Here is a 14221-nt window from a genome sequence, read left to right on the forward strand (position 1 = left end):
TGTTCCTAGAGGACCAGGACACTGGCAGAAAGTAAGCACTGCCTGGGACAGGAGTCAACTCTTCCATTACACCCTCCCTGTAAAGCAACAACCTGGAGGGACTGTAGAGGAAAACAACGTGCAGGGAACAACAGCATAAGCAAGCTCCTGATGAAGACATCATCTCAAACTGAGAACCGTCTGCTCTTGCACTGTACTGCATTTCTTACGGATACAGTACCAAATTGCCATCCCTGACAGTGTTGAGGGTTTGGACATTCCTGGCTCCAAGGTGGTCCTATAATGCTCATTAGCAGTTCCAAGGTAAGGGCTTTCTTCTGCAGGTCCTCAAAGAAAAAGGGAGTACAGTCTGGTAAATGGTAAGAATACAAATTAATTGATATTAGAAAGAAAAATTCTGTTTGGAATTAAGAGCTGAAATAATACAGTGTAGCATTAAGAAATTATGCTAAAAACTTAACCTAACATCACTGTTTGTCTCTGGTTTGTCCTCCAGAAAAAGGGCTGGAGGAGTCAATATCAGAGAATAAGGCATCTGCTTGTGCCCTGGGAAGTAAAGGGGCATCCTGCCACACCACTGAGGGAGGCAGGACACCCTACCAAAGCTATAAGGAAGCTCCTGCTGATAAGAGAAGTGGCAGCAGCTTGCTCTTTACTAGCCAAGCTCTAAACCCAGCCCTTGGACAAAACATCAGGAAATGCCAGCATGACCAGAAAGTGAATGGACTCCTGAATCACTGTAAGGCCCCCGAGGGCTTTCATAGGGACAGGACCATCTAGAGCTGCTTATACTCCAGGGATTAAGCTGGGGTTTTTTTTGTTGTTTGTTTTGACCACTCTAAAAACTTGGCCTCTTCAAAAGTCTTGGGTCAATACCTCTTTTTAGTTTAGGAGCAAAATTATGGGGTCAATCTGGAAGTAAAAATAAAAATCAAGGCCCCGATGAAGAGTGTAAGTATCTATCCCACTAAATTTCAGGCTAAAACTGTTGTGCTCATACACATATATTAGAATTCCTATATGCTCATTAAGAACAGCCCCAGGTTAATTATATGACAATGCAGGATGCCAAAGAGAATCATATCCTCCAGAACACAGACAGCTATCTCTGCTCCTGCGGAACAGGTTATTTCTAGAGGATGACAGGTTAAATTCAATTAAAGAAACAGCTTTGAAGCACTGGCTTTAGAGCAGGGTTTTCCTCTCTCCCTCAGATCTTTAACATAGTATCTGGACATTTAGCTTAGTTAGGTACCAAAACCTTTTCTGGGTGTAAAGAGAGAGGCAGGAGAAAGAATGTTAACGGCCTCTTTTTACAGTAGCCAGTTGTCGGAGGAGGTGGGGGGAAAACAAACCACACGGAAAACAATTGCCAATTAGTGGTCTTGACCATTTAAAAATGGGTCCCAAAATAGTCAGCTAAATTGTTTCACCCGGAGCAAAATTACCCATGGATACATATGCATGCACACAAAAACAGCATCTCTTGACGCAGTGCTGATGGTGACTGCAGTCAAGGAAGAAACATTATTACATTCCACATCGTGAAAAGACCACAATGCAGTAATTATTCTGAAAGGTTTTCACAAAGCACAATTATTAAGCTAACGTTATCCCATTATTGTTTGTTGCTATGGAGATAATATAATCAATATATTTTCTGGATTGATTTTTTTAATACTACTAGCACATTTCACAACATAGCAAGATTTAACTCAATGCATTAACTGATTTTAGTTTATGATTGGCAAAGTCTTGAGGCAATAGATTGCAATCCATCTCACGCCTATTATTCTATCAAGACACTTAATGTCAAAATCTCTGCTGCAAAGGCAAGTTTTCCTTGTTGAAAATGAGAAAAAGGATAACAAATTTCTCTGAAGAGAGGCAATCTTTTAAACATGAATTTAACACTTATTTGTATTTTTTCCGAAGCCAAACAAAAATAACCAGATTGACTAAGGAAGGAGTGGAAAAGCGAATTGTGTTTGAACTCTCAACTTAAGATGCTTATTTATTCCAGTGGGGATGTTTTGAGCCATTATCCTCCTCTGTGTAATATAAACTGTTCCTGCAGCAACAAGAGGCTCTGAGAAGGCAGCCGTCGTTGAGGTGCCGAGCAAGAGCCCGCTGGATGCAAACGCAGCTTACAGCCTTGCCACAGCTTCTCTCTGCACAGTCTGGGAGGAGGCGACCACTAGCTGCTCCCATGGCCAACGTAGACAGCAGACACTTGGCTGTTGGTCTCAAGGGGTGGTAAAGCAAAACTGGTGTAGCCAGAGCCCTCATTTTCTTCACCCGCAGAACTGCCAGAATCTCTCTTTCAGGTCTGCCTCTGCAGATGAGCTTTTTGCAAATCAAGCAACTACTCCTGCATTTGGACAATGGTGAGACTGCAAGAACCTGAGTCTGTCAGACCTTTGGAAGGCAGTAATACAGTATGTTAAGAGGCTTCAGTTCTGACAAGGTTGTTTCAGCCAGTTACCTCTCATACAAATAGCTGAGCTCATCATTGTGCGAGGTCTCAAAGCCTTTTAACATATATTTCCCATAGTTGTCCACAGAAGGATTTTCACGGGTTTTTTTCTCCTCCCATACGACTGTGGGAATGGTAAATTCCCTTCCCCTCAGTTCCAGAGGTGAATATATTTTTGTCAGCATGGTTTATGCTCGAGCCAGAATTTACAAGTGCAGAGTACTAAACATGGGGTAATTAAATAAGAGGAGTTACAGCAGCACATGAAGGTAACAACACCTATTAACTTTTGAGAGTCATGCAGTTACACTTTTAGGTTCCTGTGTTGCTTTAGCTGGATTAGGCACCCGTATATGAACTTTGGCCACAGTGTGTACAACTGCTTGCATAAAGTTATTCATTACGGTAATTCCACCTTCTCCTTTCCCTAAAGGCATCAGATTGGGTGGTCTTGTCTGTCTACTTGAAGTGGGCTGTGGCCCAGTAATGTAACTTTTGGACTGAATGGAGGGAATCCATCAGGAATGATCATTCACAGATTAAATTTGTTGCCTGTGCAACACATCTGGCTCTTCTGGCCCAGGGGATAAGTAAAAGAGTTAGGAATTCACATTCACCTCCCACCCCCTACGAGATCGCTGTGCTGCCACTAACCCAAACAGAGGCAGGGATTGTTTATAAGCCACCTTTGCCCTCCCTGGTCTGCATGGCATAGATCATTCTCTTCCATCATGTTTCTGAATGACGCCGCTTTTATCAAAAACCCTCTGTCTGAACTGCTGCGTGGACATGTGCCACAATGTACAAGACAAGCACATGCGTATGGTTGCTTGCCTTTCCACCTTGTTTACTGTTATGCTACCTTACAAAGGATTTTTCTGCCAGACAGGGTTTAGAAAAGTAGGTACGATACTCATTCAGACAGGCTATTGTCACATGAGCAGCCTTAAAGGCACCATCTGCTAGTTCACTGGCACAGTAAAGCATTGCTTAGTACACATCATTGTTTCCAATATAAAGAAAAACTTCATTTGGTTCAAACCACTGACTACATGCTGTCCCCCACAATGAATTATCATGCAACTACACAGAAATTCAGCAAAAATAAAAACTAATTTAGCTGTGGTCAGTCAGGGGATATCAGTTTTGGTAACAAGAATTATAAAATTACATTCCCAAGCAACTAGTTTCAACAACAGATAGACAGCACCTCTGGTAAATTGGCTGCAGGCCTGGTTTTCATGCTCATTTGTATTGAGTAGAACCCGCCAGTGAGACCCCCTTCACCTCAGTGCTGGAGGAGTAAGATACTTCTTAGCAAAATTAAAGCAGTTGGTGTCCTGCTGCAAGGATGGACACTAGACACACTTTGCTTAGCTACATTTTATAATTGCTATATATTATCTTCTAGTCAAAGATATATTATTTATTTTAGCAATCCAAGTCCCAAAAAGTATCCATGAGAAAACTCACTATTACTCCACAACAGAAAGATCAAACTGCTGTTTGGCTGAGCCCATGCATAGTGGAGACCTGTGCAGCAGCGAGAGGCACCACAGAGGCATCCACCACAGGAGAATCCTGCCCCTGTGCAGCAGAGCTTCCCCTAGAGCTCAGCTTTGCCAGCCCAGCTGGCCTTGGCCATTATGTTGACCCAAGCTGCTCTAGGCAGGTACTGGGGTCCCACAGCCTCACCTTCCTCACTTCTCCACACACATAAACGCTGCTTTCACAAGAACGGAGAAAGCACAAAGACCACACTCATCTTCAGCCCTTCCACAGGTCACATCAGGATGCAAAAGGCTCTCACAGACCTCCTTCCCTGCTCCCACCACCACTAAATACAATTTAACCTACAGCGCTTTGCCCATAACTATGCAAAAAGGTGGATCTGAGCTGGGAGGCTGGAAGAGGAGCCAGCACAGCCGCGTCGCAGTCTCAGAGCTCCCTTTGCAGGCTCCGTAACAGTGCTGTGTTCAGGGAGACGGGAGCTGTTCAAATGTTTTGACAGAACATGCCGATTCCTCGGGAATGTTTTTATTCTAGTCAATGTGCCAATTCTGCACAGATTTCCAGTGGAAAGCAGGCAGACAGCCTGGGTCTGGGTCTTCCGAAATAAAATGATTTCACCCAGAAAGAAGAAAGTTACATTTTCAGACTATTTTTTTTACTTGATTTGTAATTGTTTTAGTCAGTTTGATCATTTTCAATTTTACCTGGGAACTCCATTTTCTAGCAGGCTCTAAAGACAGGCCAAAAGACACCAAAACACTGTAGAAAATTAAACTTGAGCAAAATACCTCAGAGGACTTTTGAGATGCAAGTTTAAGTAAACAGAGCACAGAGATAAACAACACGGAAACCCAAAAAGCCCACTAACCTTACACTAAATAAATGATGTCCTAATTAGGAGCTTCTTAGTCTGGTTCTGCAAGAACCCAAACACCTCCATGTTTGTATTTGCAGTTGTCTTTCAAAGGCTTTCTTTTTCCCTTTTGCCTTAGGGAGTTATTTATAGGGCTATTATAATTTGAGGTCTGGTCTTCTTGTGGCAGGTCCTCCATCCAGGAAATGAAATAGCATTAGAAAATGAAATCTCACATTTATGAGGTCTCTGAGATGGTTCCCTGGGGCATTGGGGGGGGAAAAAAAAGAGATAGTGAAAAATATAAACACAAATATAACTACAAGATACTTGCATGGTTCCTAATTCTATCTGTCATGAACTATATGAGACTCTTTATTAAAATAGAGACCCCCAGTATAAGGTCACCAACTGCATCTTTTTCCCCCCTCAAAGGTCTCCAATTCCCTTCTTGTGTGTGATAAAGAGCCTTTTCCACCACACTTTGTCTGCAAGGTGATCCTGTCCAAGACTGTCCTCAGATGTGCAGCACAAAGAAAGATAACTCAAATGCCACCCTTCCCCAGCTGCCTTGCCTCATGTTTTTCACAAAACATTATATGTTCTTGAGTATTAACCTATCAAAGCAGATTTGTTCATCACTTTGTAAGCTGTAACCCTTGTAAAATTCATGTATCAATCACCAATTTCTTGTTCATACCTCTATGTACATATTTCCTAGACTAACTACCCTGTAAAGCCACAAGGTGTTTTACCCCATCCAGGGCTTCCCACCTGATGTTTCAATATATAGACATAAAATCAAATAAAAGCCAAAACAATGAAGACTTTGGGAAGTCTGACTTTCCCAGAACTGGAAAAGGTCATCAGACACTTGGACAACACCTCTAGAATGTGACAAAAAATAATAAAGAGTAATTTGCATTTATTTTAATGTTTTGTTCCGCCACCCCACAACATTTATTATGGATATATTTGGGAGTATTTTAGAACGTATACCTAGGATTCAATGTCTTTTTCTCTTGCTTGTAATTTTCAGTCACAATTCTATTTCACCATTACAAGAAGAATGTCCGGTGAGCAGCTTGTTTTTTTTTTTTTTTCTTTTTTCTTTTTTTTTTTCTCTGCCTGAATATTTAGAAGTGTCCCAATATAATTTTTCAAAGAAATTTTCACTTTTCCCTGTATATTATTAGAAGTCACCTAATAGTCATGAAATATTTAAGAATTACAAAATAGAATGATAATAGCAAAGGAAAAAAATGAAAAGTTAAAAAGTACAAGGACAACCCAAGACTATATCAGTCATTCCACTGCATGGCAAAGTGAAAACAGAAAGAAAAGCCAATAGCAAGTTGAGATACCTGGTTTTAAAGTACAGAGGTTTGTTTAGACTTCCTGTTGAAAAACTGCTTTTTTCTTCCTCAAACAAACCTGACTCAAGAGCAAATCTGGTTGATTCTGGTTTCACTTTATTGTCTGCACTTAGACAAGTGCTGAGGCCTCTGAGTATGTGGAGAGTTAGATTCCTTTTGAACTTTATAGCCCCCAGACAACATTGGCCGTTTCTTACATCTCCGCGTCTACCTAGGCAACTTTAATATCTGGATTAAACTTCATAAATATTTGTCAAAAAAAAAAAAAAAAGAGCACTCCAGAAGACAACATTTCACCTATTTCTGACAATATAACAAAAGCCCAAGCATGCAACAGCTGCTTTGCACCTGTACCACAGATACTGCTACTTAACTCCTCATGGCTCTGTCCCAGTGCCCATTCTGCAAACTTATGCTGTCCTTCCCAACACTGCATCCATTTGACTGAGGGCTGTGACTAAGACCTAATTTCAGAAACTGTTCCTCCTAGGGAAAGTTCAAATTCATCCCCAATTCCTTCTTGGGGAGGAGAGGAAAGGAAAGGTGAAGAACCCAGTGGGTTGTAAGTCTTACATTCAGGTAAAGCCACAAGCAGGTGGTGCCACCCAAAGTGCACTGTAGTCAGACAGAAGACAGTACACAAGGAATACTGGGGATTTAATGGTACGTGTTTGAACAGGCAGTTCTCCAGAGCCTTCTAACACTAACACTTATTTGAACATAAAACTGAGAACAGCTAGTTGCAGCAGACCAGACGTACAGCAGCTGTACCATCCTACTTCAGAAAAGGGCAGGAGAAGTATTTGTTTGCTACCCTTTCAGGATGACTTGATATGCAGAAGGCCAGCTTCTTATCTGAAGAGACGTGTCATGCTATAAACATTTCTAGTGGAGCTTTGGTTAGCAGCACTTGCAAGAAAACCCTAATGAAAATAAATTGTTATGTATTTACCCATATGCTGAGGAGCATATGGCTAATGCATTTAGACACTGCTAATGAAGTTAAGACTCAGCTAAATTTGTTGGCTCATGGATAACAACTATTCTCAACAACCAATCTGAGCTGGCTATAATTTTAGCATTACAACTGATACCTGGCCATCATTCTAAGTACTGATGTTGCTGTCACAGAAGAACTTTTTTCTGAACATGGATTTCTACACGTCACAATAGGAAGGTGAGCAGCATATGATACCACTAAACTCCAGATCTACATGTAATATGAACAAGTTACAGCTTCATCTAAAACAACAGAGATTGCTCTTACTAACTGCAGCACTGAGTCTATTGCTTTCTGTTTTAATTTCAAGGCATAGCAGATTTTGTATTTACTCCAAACCAATTCTCTCCAAGCCAGCACTGATGTAAATACAGACAAAACTGAATGGAAGACAATCAGATCTAAGAAATATTCCCCCCCCCCTTTTTTTTTTTTAAGACCATGTGTAGAAGCCCATTAAATTTATCACAACAGCTGTAAGTCCTCTTGTTCAGTCACATCACTATGAAGCCATTCTTCAAGGTGAAGGTCCATATTTCTTGCAGGAATCTTAGTTCTTTTGTACGACTACAGAGTCCAAGGAAAATTCCAGTTTGAGCAGTTACACTGGGTTACACTATATGCTGCTACTATTATTATGGCATTATTTTCATTCCCTGCATTATCTGCATTATTATCTGCATTATTTTCATTCCCTGAACCCAACTATCGTGTAGGATGCCTGTTTTATGTTCTCTGGTGCTAGATTTCATGCCAGAGCTGGCTTTAACCTAGCAGTATGCACTTCTTAAAGAGTAGGCTACTGATAACACTCTGGAATTTGCTGTGATGAACTTGAAAATATAGTCTCCAAGAGGCACAATGCATTGCAAACTTCCCCTAAACCACTCCCAGCAGCAAGATGCCATTTTAATGATGCAGACCTCTACTTTGATGGATATTGGGTAGCCATTTCTCCATTGACACCAAAAAACAATTAAAGAGCAATGATTTTGGTCAAGGATGGAATGGAATGGAATGGAATGGAATGGAATGGAATGGAATGGAATGGAATGGAATAGCAGAGAAATGTCCATCAGTATGGTGATCTTGGGGACTCACCTTATTCAGACACCTTCATTTATAGGCCAAAGCTCAGGCTGGCATCGATTCACAGCTCTCTTTGGTCTGTGTCTATTGATGGACCGTTTAAATTTCCTCCTGCCTTCAAACTTACCAGTCTATTAGAGACAGCAGTGATATCAGTGTCCCCAGATCTACCACAGAAAGTCCCCAGAGAAGTCACTTAGGCATCGATCAGAGCGTTTCGTCATAACATGATAAATTAAAAAAAAAAAAACATAAAAAAAACACCAAGATGTATGTACCAGAACACCATTTATGCCAGCCATTTTGTAGGCGGGTAAAAAGAGGCACAGGGTGAAACAAAAGAAGGGGATCTGCTTATTCAGAAAATAAGGAGTCTTTGTCCCAATCAAACTTGCCCCAAATCACTCTGGGAGTCTGGGGAAAGCTGGGAGCATGATTGCAAAGTCTCTGCTCTCACTTGCTATGCTGCTGTTGAAAACATCATTCCCTTTCCACTTAACAGGAAAGGCCTGTTAAAGCCTTCTCATACAGCTAGCAATTGCCTCAGCTATTGCCTCCTTATCACAAGCAAGCATGAAGTATGCCAAAAGGAACTACCAAAACATGGCTTACAGAATACCAAAGACATGATGTTGCTCATGAATGAAATTTTCATCTCCTCTGAGAGGCAATAACTCTATGTCTCTACAGGAAGGGCCCATCCAGGCCTCTTCAGGATGGCGCAAAGAGCAGTAGGACGTGCTCTCGGCACAGGGCATACAGCAAGGAGCTGTTCCTTGGAATACAAAAGGGACAGTTCAGACTTCTTTCTCCTCTTATATTCCAAAAGAAACATTACATATTATTCCAAGACATATTATATTCCAAAAAAGCAAAACCATCTTTCATGACCACTGCTCTCGGGTCACCATTACCTACCAACAAAGCAGCAATGATTCACCCCTCTTTTTCTGTCACAAAAGACCTGCCTGTTGCTTTGTGCCCTACAATACCATCTCTAGCTTCCATAGAGGTTATTTAAAGAGAACCTGTTGACACCGCATTCAGGGATACCTTGTGAGCACAGCGATCAGAAATGTCAAGTGCAGGAGCACCAAGGACATTATGTCTGTACAGAAGGCTTTCTGAGGAACATGTGCTGCTCTCTCTGCTGAGGTCCCACAGGCTCAGGGAGTAGCTGAGATGTGCCCTAGCACAGCTCTGCCTGAGGCCCTTCTGGGAAAACAGCTGTCCCGCTCCCACTGAGGGGTGCTAATAGCATTTAGTCAAGCAGGAGTCAACTAATTGCCAGGTCTCGATTTCCTGCTTTAGGCTCCCACAGCCAGGTACCGCACTGTCTTTGTCAGGGTATCCAACAGTGCTAACGTCTGATCAAAGGAGGTGGCACAGGGCATCGGCTGAGGCTAGGAAAACACACATATTTGAAAAGGAGAGAGACTGGCTTTACAGATACATGAAGATACACGCAAAAACACATTTAACCCCAGGTTTTCTGTCATGTTGTAGACTGCAGTGGCTAGATTCAGAGCCGCACCACGTGCGGGCATTTCATTTGACAGGAATACACAAATGGGCCTTCCAGTCAAGAAGAACTTTTCCAGGCCATGAGAGAAGACCTGAAGCACCCCGTGAGGCTTGTCAGGGCAGTCAGCAGCCCACAGTGGGTGCACCAGGCTGGTCCGTGGTGCCATGGTAGCTGTGTGGAACCAGAAAAGGCAACCAAGAGGCAAAGCACACACTCCCTACCCCACTCCTCTCATTTATCTGTGCAAAGCAACACAAAACCATATGCAGGCTTTCACTGTCAGTGTAAGCCATATTATTCTTGTAATTAAATCCAGGTCCACAGCCTTTCCCTGACCCTGACTATTTGCCTCCCCCCAGCCTTGTTTGGGTTTACGTGCTGTGTCATTAAATTCCAGTACAGTAAGTGCTGCAGCCTCCTTCCAAGCATTGAGATACTGCTTTCTAGGCTGCAAATTAGACGTGGGGTTAAATTTGTTCCTGCAAGGACCCAGCCTTTTATTTTTCTTTACTTCCCAGTCAAAGGATGCTTTTGGCAGATACGTAGTGGAAAAAGATGATATTTGCTCTCTGCTTCCTCCCTACACACACACACACACCCCTCCTTCTCCACTCCCACCCATCAGCCATAAAACGACACAGCCCAGCTAGATCCCAAATTGAAAGCAAGACAAAGCATCCACACATCCTCCACTTCCATTCAGCAGAAATGGGCCGCTCTAGGGTAGCCCAGGATCCACAAGTAGGCCAGGCAGAAATAAACAGAGTAAACAAAGAGTATCCTGTCCAAGCGGAGAGGGGCTAAAGAGAGTGATGTCATCCATTAAAATGCAAGGCAGGGATGCAAGCACGCAGCCAGTCAAAAGCATCGCTGGAGCTTGCTAGGAGCACTCAGAGGAGAGCAACACATGTTCACGCCAACACAGGGGCCCAAAGCGCATCACCCAGTTGCACACATGTTGCCCGCCTACCAAGCCCCAAACAAGGCAGCCGAGGCAGACCTACCACCACCCCAAAACAGCAGAGAGGCGAGCCCCAGGTTGCGGCAGGGCAGTGCTCTGCAGGAGGTTGAGCAGCGCAGGCAGGTATGGTACCAGGCGACCAGAGCCGCTCAAATGTCAGAGCCAGTGACATTTAAAAACAGCACAGCTGCCTTTTAAGAGAAGGATGGGAAACAGGGAGAAAAGCACAGCACAGCCATAGCAACAGGTCAAGGGTTTGCCACGGTTCTTTGGGAGGAAGGCTTACAGGGCATGGGCACTTTCTTGATTTTCAGAGCATTTGTCACAAAATCATTAGTCTAGGAATTAATAGGATAGTTCTGCTTATTTTTTTTGTAGCCTGCCCCTCTCACTCATGCACCTGCATGGGCTTCAAAGTCAAAGCCCATGCTGTGTATAGCTTTGTGTCTCCTGTTATGCTGCTACAGAGACAAAAAAATAAAATAAAATAATATCCACAGATTAGTAGGAAAAATGCAGTATGTGGAGAGATGGGGGAAACAGTCAGGAGTTCCTAGCACAATGCTAGTCTGTCTGCTGCAAGTCTGCTCAGTTACCAGGAAAATTGAACATGCTGCTTATTTTTTTTGAACAGCCTAATCATATTTACTATTACATCAGACTTGCCCACCACAATTTGTTCTCATGCAATGAAGAATTTTTAATCTAATATCTTGGACTCTGATAATTTCCCAGCTGCAGAACTGTAATAATTTCATATCTTCTCATTTTTGAGATAAGCCGATTAACGTGGATACGTTTTAGTTTCAGGCTGCGATTATCTCTCTCTATTTTACTTGAGAGAAAAGGGGCAACTTACAGTAAAACAACCTTGTTTTCCCCAAGACAGCTCTTAAAGTCTACTTTTCTGTGATGGAGATAGGTCTTTCCTGTTGCATTTCCCTTATCCCCTTAACTTTCAGCACTTCCCCTTCTTTTCTGAGACACTACATTACAGCATCTCTTATTTTGGGCATTTCTCAGGCAATATATTTTCTTGGAGAAAAATAACTCTTTCAAGAAAAATCTCATGGAGAAAACACTTTCTCATTTAAAATACATTTGAAAGTTTATTAAAAAAGAAAAAGGAAAGAACAGCCCAGCACTATTGGTCAAATCTTGCTTGCACTGTTCATTCATTTTCAGACACACTTATGGAATAATAATGACAGCAAAGAGAATGATGAGGCCTGATGTTCTGTTCACATATACAGTGCAGTAAAATGAGAACCTCCACTAATATCAGTAGAACTGATTTACACCCATGTAAGCAAGGGAGAAAGCGAGCAAATCCTTGAATTTATGCCATTAGAAGCTGAAAAAATGCTGCTTACTCCTACAATTTTTTCAATACCTTTTGATGTTTTATGTTTTTTTTCCTTAAAATCCCCGGGTCTGTGATTTACTCAATTATATCAGATGGACTCACTTTCCTTCTCCATTTTTTTCCCCTTAAATTTCTAGCAATTATGAAAGCCCAAAACCACGAGATGAGCATACTCTTTGGCCTGGAAGAACATATTTTTGAAGTGTTTTGATTTCTAAGTCTCATTCTCACACAGAGGTTTTCAACCCGTGTTGATTTGTAGTTCAAATTCAACACTGGAAATGTACAAGTTCCATGTATGCAGATTCCTGTACAGCACATGAGAAGTCATTCCTCCTAGCCACCATTCATGAACTCCTCTGACATAAATGGTTCAAGGGCTGAAAGACCCTTTTAGTGGGATTGTGGCTTGTGTTTTTCGATGCACAACATTGCTGATAATGCACAGAGCAAGAAGGAGCTGCTCTATTTAAAAGAGAAGACCCTTTAAATATCCAGTTCAGTGAAAAGACGTGTCTGCATGAACGTGCAAGAACTTCTTAACATTATAGATGTAGTTTTGCTACTTCCTAAAAAAACCAACCAACCAAACAAACAAACAAAAAAAAAACTGCTGCTCTTGCACCACTGGCAGCTAAATCCCTAAAGTCCCTAAAACCTATTCCAGTCCTGAAGAAGGTGGGAGGGAGCTCCTAGCTCTCCCCTGCTGGGGAAGGGAGGGAACATGGAAGCTGTCCTCTACTGCCTGCAGTGAGAGCACTTGTAACTTGAAAGTGCTCTAGTCACGAACATCCAGCAATATAAGAGCAGCCCTCCTCTTACCAGCACATTGCTATGAGCACTAATTCGAAGAAAGCAGCCACAGGAGCAGATCCAGAGAACATGGTAAAACGTGAGAGAAGAAAGAAAGAAAAATTACAAAGAGTTTGGACTCATCCCTGCCTGTTCCTATTGACTATAAGACTATAGACAGGACAGACAGCGAAACCTTGTAGTGCTGGACATACAGCCTGGTGGGGCTTGTGTTCCTGCAGTGCTTAACTGCTTAAAAACTCTGGCTGAAATTCTTATTTCTTGGTACTGCAAGACATAGTTTCATGGCTACCTTTACTTATTTTCTCCCCAGAAGTTACTAAAATTATGTCCATTTTCTTCCTTAGCCTGCTTTATGCAAGTTCTATAAATGCAACACCGGTAATGAAATTTGCCTAGCAGATCACAGATAATAGTTTTCAGAAACTTTCCACTCATACAGTAAGTATTACAGGGTAAACCTATCCACAGCATATCAAAATAATTTAGTCTCCAGGCAGCTTTTCCTACAGCAAGTGTTTGCAGGTAACTAACGATAAGAGGATTTTGTCAGCAAAGACCTACAGAACAAGTCACTTCATGCCATCCAGCTGAATTCAAACCAGAACAATCAGGGTGAACTGGTCCATATTCCATACAATCAGCATCTCCTGTATCTTAAAGTCAAACTGTCAATCCTTTTCAAATGAACCAAGAGCAAATAAGTCCACCTTTTATGCTATTTTCTAAACGAAATCAGATGTACATGTAAAACTGGTATTTAAATGGGTTTTACCTAGTAATGAGTCAGATATTGACGGAACAATCACCATGAAAACCAAGGTAAGAAGCACTACAATCGCATTAATAATTCAAATCTCAGCATGGATATTGATGACTATGCACTTAAAAGAGGATATTGGGCTGTAGCTGGAGTTAGCCCAGATTTCCTGAAAAGTTGTTGGAACATAACAGAGACACACTTGGGAGATTTTACTGTAAGAGTCCAACCAGAGAAATGGCAGCTCCTCATTATTAACATAACCTGGTCAATCAGAAGCTTTATAAAAGTTGAGCAAGGAACAAAAAACACCAGCACGAACAGGCTGACAGAAGGTGAAGGGTGGGAAGAGCGAGTGAATTAAATCCGATGGCAGAATCCCCAGTACTTCCCCTCCCAGTCCGGGATGGCAACATTTGGGGCACAGAACAACAGCATTCAGTGGTAGCCAATTCCAGTTACTGCTTAGGACCAAGCAATGCTACAAGCT

At 42.0% G+C, this 14221-nt stretch overlaps 1 protein-coding gene across 4 annotated transcripts in view; it reads right to left on the bottom strand.

The window, feature by feature from the left end:
* Positions 1-14221, bottom strand: part of TBXAS1 (thromboxane A synthase 1) — a 247195-nt gene that overhangs the window by 165350 nt on the left and 67624 nt on the right. The window lies entirely within an intron of this gene.

This window comes from Anser cygnoides, chromosome 1 (assembly GCF_040182565.1).
Source record: "Anser cygnoides isolate HZ-2024a breed goose chromosome 1, Taihu_goose_T2T_genome, whole genome shotgun sequence".
Classification (NCBI taxonomy): Eukaryota; Metazoa; Chordata; class Aves; order Anseriformes; family Anatidae; genus Anser; species Anser cygnoides.